A 5,038-nucleotide genomic window follows, 5' to 3' on the forward strand; every position below is an offset into this window, starting at 1 on the left:
GGGCATATACCCTGACCAGGAATTGAACCGTGACCTCCTGGTTCATAGGTTGACGCTCAACCACTGAGCAACACCAGCCAAGTGCAACAATTCCACTTTTAAAGAAACTCAGATAGAGACAGGTGAAGTAAGTCCAAAGATGTTTATGGCACATTTTTGTGACAATAAAATTTGGGAGGGTGGATTTAATATCCATCAATAGGAGAGCAAATGTGAAATATGAATCAAATGTGGAATATTCATTCAATGTTATATTATACAACAATTAAATGAATAAGATAAATTTTAGAAACAGAGTTCAGTGAACTAAAAAGAATATTTGCAATATGACAGCTGTATTAGTCAAATTTCTCCAAAGAAACCAAACCAGTTATATATATTCAACATCCTTCACAATATAAATGCAAATTAAAATTTAATTTTCACTAAGAATAGCAAAGCTAACCTCTGGCTGGTGTGGCTCAGTTGGTTGGAGCATCTTCCTCCTGTGTACCAAAGGTTGAAGGTTCAATCCAGGTCTGGGCACATCGATATTTCTCCCTCATATCAATGCTTCTCTCTTTCCCTCTCCCTTCCTCCCTCTCTAAAAAGGGCAATAAAAATAGATTAACAAAATTAAAATAATACTCATTCTTACAGTTTCTGACAATGGGAAAATTGGTATAACTTCTATGGAGGACAATTTGACAACATCTAACAGAATCACAAATATACAGATTGGCCTGCCTTTTGACCCAGAAAATTTCCCTTCTAGGAATTTATCCCACAGATTTTTTTTCACATATGTGTGAAATTACATATGTTTAAGTATGTAGCAAGTACTGGTAATTGTCCACCAATACCTATTTTTCTCTCTTCCTTATAAAAGAACTTGATTTTGTCAATGGTGACAAGTTCTATAAAGTCCTATCATTTTTAAGTGAGTGTAGCCACATGGCACAGTCCTGGCCAATCCTATATAATAAAAGGCTAATATGCAAATAGACCGAACGATGGAACAACCAGAACAACCGAACAACCAGTAGCTATGAAATGCGCTGACCACCAGGGGGCATGTGCAGAACATGGTGGGCGTTGGCCATGGTGGGATGGTGGAGCAGGTGAGCGGGGGCGCCAGATCAAGGTGGGGCACTGGTCGCTGTCATCAGGGCGAGCCTCTGGTGGTTACTGAAAATTCTTTGCTCCCACACGCATGCTCCCGCCTAGTGCTCGCACCTGCAACCAGTGCTGGAGCCACTGCTTGCACCCACTGCCTGTGCCCAGCGCTGGTCCCAATCACTCAGCACCATCAGTGGGTGTGAGTGGTGGCTGCTGGCCCTGATCACCCCTGAGGGCTTCTCCACCTCCCCCTGCTCCTGAGGGGCGATCGGGGCAGCAGCCGTGGCTCGCACCCACTGATGGAACCGGCCCCAACTTGCACCCGCTGCTGGCATTGGCCCCAATCGCTCCGCACCATCAGTGGGTGTGAGCAGGGCCGGCGCTGTCAGCGCGTGGGAGCAGCAGTGGCAGGAGTGGGGCTGCTGGCAGATGGGACTGTGGGCCGTGGTGGGAGGGGCTGGCTGGGGGCACTAAGGTTGGGCCGAGACCTGCTCCTGTGCCCACTGCAGCCTCGCGGCCCACAGTTCCTTTCAAGGTGCACGAATCCATGCATTGGGCCCCTATAAGCCAAAGACATTGGTTGGATTTCAAAGAAAATTATTTAAGAACAGCACCCATGAACATGTCTTTTGGCTCTTTGCCCTTGCCTTTTCTTTTTTTTTTTTCTGGCCTGCAATGCAGAAACAATGTCTGGAGGAGCAGCAACCATTTTGTGAGTATGAGGGTGAAAACACACACACACACACACACACACACACACACACACACACACACACAGGCAAAGAGTATACAAAGAGCCTGACTCCCTGAAAGTGGTATTGAGCCACTGTCCCTGTACTGAAATTCCTTCTTCTGATGCTGTTCTAAGAAAAGAAAATATATCCTATTTGATTAAGATTTTTTAAGTTAAATTTTCTTTTATCTTCAGCCAAATGTAATCCTCACTGAATCAAAAGATTTTCATGGTAATACCAATGGCCACATTGTTAATAATACCAATAAAATTGAAACAGTCTAAATGTCCATTAATAGGAGTCAGGCTAAATAAATGATGGTACACGTGCAATAAGATACTATGCAGCCAGAAAGATGAATGAGGAATATCCATAGGTATTGATAAATCAGGATCTTCAAAATAAATCATTAAATGAAAAAATAAAGATGGAGAACAATGTGCCTACTGAGCTATCATTAGGGTAAACAAAAAAGGAGGGGTGCAGTTTGGCCAAGGGGAACAGGGCTTTGCAGAAAAGCCTGTTTCTCAAGATTCCAGGGAAACAGGGGAAGCTTCTGATGGTGTACAAGGAGAAGTGAGGATTAGGGAAGCTGCTGCCCCCTTAATCTCTCACCTCCCCCTCTTCTGCTTTGGCAGCTATTTCATCCACAAGCCTCGGGTCCTCTTGTGGAACACTTTCTTGTGTTATAATACTCCAAGGAGTCAAGTGGGCTGAGAGAATTTCAGAGTGAGCTGGATGACTGGGTGGGTGGTTGGAATGAGAAGCCTCTGCTCTGAGGGCAAGTCTGGCAAGACAATATTGACTATGCTACTGTCCTCTGGCAAGCTGTCATGGACCCATTTCTTAGTCCTAGAGAGAGAGGGGCTGAAAGCAGAAACTGATTGGTTGTCACATAAAATCTTAGTGAGATGTTGGAAGTTTAAAGTTGTCTCTTTAAGGCCATCATGTAAGAAAGTGGCCTTGAGGTATATTTCAGCAGTTTCAGCACAGAGTGACCTTGGCATCAGATACACTTCACAAAGATATCTATAATAATAAAAGGGTAATATGCTAATTAGACCAGACATCTTCCAGACGTCATTCCGGAAGTCCTTCCTGATAAAGCCAGGGCCGGAGGGAAGTCAGCCAGGGTCCCAGGTGCTGGAGGGAAGCTGGTGCCAGCAGCTGGGGGAAGGAAGGCTTACTCTTGCATGAATTTCATGCTTCGGGCCTCTTGTAAGAAATAAAAGGGCGGATCGCTTCTCAGCCTTTTGGCTATACTAAGATCAAGTATAGTATCTGTTCTTATCAGTTTAATATCTGATACAAATACCAAAAAGGAAAAAAAAAAGAAATATAAGGGCAGAGACAAAGCTCTTTCTTTTCATACAATAGAGGCCTGACTGGTGACCTTTGCAGAGGGAGAATGGGGGATTCTAAGAGGACTACACAAAAGTGCTCCCCGGTCACTTCCAGAATACAAAGGAGTCTGTGGTAGAGGGGAACTGAAAGTTTTAAAGTATTGATCATATCCATTAAATAAGCCCTTGTATTTAAAATAACTATGACATCATAATGCACAAGGCCTTGATTTCCTAAAAAAATCTCTGTTCAGAATTTTGGTAGAAATATTAGGTAATAGAGTGTTCATCTCAATGAGTCACATCAGTCAGCTGATCACATTAGTAATTATGCTAAATGTAATCCCTTGGTCAAAATGATGACTACAGCTCTAGCCAGGTTGGCTCAGTGGATAGAGCTTCAGGATGCAGACTTGCCTGGGTTCTTGTTCTGGCATCAAGAAGGGTCCAGGAAATCTGGAGAAGGCTGTGTGTAGATTAATAAAGAGTCCAGAGATGAAACATAATTTTGAAAGGCATTTGGGGGTCAGAGGAGCCTAGTTTAAAGGAAACTAAGATAAGTTTTCCTCGTCTCAGGACCCCATGCTTTTTATTAACACAAATTGTCCTGAGGCGAGGCAAAGATATACACTTCAAAGGGTCAGGGTTTCCTATACAGAAGCATTGTCAGAATGGGGGAAATTAGCCTACGGCTGTTCAGGTGTTTGGCCAGTAGGAGGCAATAACATGTAGATTAAGATGCCCTGAGCTGTCTGGCAGCCAAGCAATCGTTCCTTTTCAGATTTGGGGAAATGCCCTCAGCCATTCCCAACAGGTGACTACATGTGTGACTCAGCCCTTGTTGAGTCCCCAAGTTCTAACAACCTTTTGATGAAACTCTTCAAATTATGACATGCTGGAATTGGCTTCTGGCACAGACTGAAGGGTCCAGGGTTTGATTACGGTCAAGGCTACTCCCTGGGGCAAGTGCAGGAGGCAACTAATCGATGTGTTCCTCTCACATCAATATTTCTCTCTGTCTTTTCCTCTCTTCCACTCTCTCTAAAAATCAATGGAAAAATATCCTCAGGTGAGGATTAAAAATAAAAAAGATGACTATCAGCCTGACTGTTGTGGCTCAGTGGTTGGGCATCAACCATGAACCAGGAGGTCACGGTTCAATTCTCGGTCAGGGCACGTACCTGGGTGTGGGCTCGATCCCCAGTAGGAGGCACGCAGAAGGCAGCCAATCCATGACTCTCATCTGATGTTTCTATTTCTCGCTCCTTCTCTTTTCCTCTCTCTGAAATCAATTTTAAAAAAAGAAAAAAAAAAGATGGTGACTACTAGATCTCGCCAGGGTAAAGGTATCTTCCCTTTTCATAATTACTAAATATCCTTAGGGTGATACTTCCAGATCTTTTGAATATCTTTTTCCAACTCCTTTCTTTGCAATGGTTTTATCTTCCATTGATGAATCCTGTCTGAATCAACTGTTACTAGAATGTTTGTAAAATGATTATGTTTTTCCATTTGTATCATCCTTTTACATTGACTAGGTGGCATTTTTCTATGAAAAACTGTCTTTTCTATTTCCCTGAAATGTTTTGTGTTAATGCCACTACAGATGGATAAATTCCTTTTTATTCAGTATATTATAGTGCATCCTTGCATTATTCATTTGAGGCCAGCATGGCCCCAGATTTGACATGGAGCCCTCTTTAAAATATAGATTCCCTAACCTTCTCCATCTTCTGGGGGTGGAGTCTGGGGTTCTACATTTATAACTGGCTACTTACTGCTACTTATGCCCATTAAAGTTTGAAAAGCAGAGGTAAAGCACTTCCAAAGGACCACTGAGGGGGTATCTACCTTATGGGGATA

At 43.1% G+C, this 5,038-nt stretch overlaps 1 pseudogene; it reads left to right on the forward strand.

Annotated features, from left to right (window-relative positions):
- The first annotated feature begins 3,069 nt into the window (after positions 1-3,069).
- On the forward strand, positions 3,070-3,193 carry LOC111827511 (annotated as a pseudogene).
- The last annotated feature ends 1,845 nt before the right edge of the window (positions 3,194-5,038 follow it).

This window comes from Myotis lucifugus, unplaced genomic scaffold, assembly GCF_000147115.1.
Source record: "Myotis lucifugus unplaced genomic scaffold, Myoluc2.0 scaffold_178, whole genome shotgun sequence".
Classification (NCBI taxonomy): Eukaryota; Metazoa; Chordata; class Mammalia; order Chiroptera; family Vespertilionidae; genus Myotis; species Myotis lucifugus.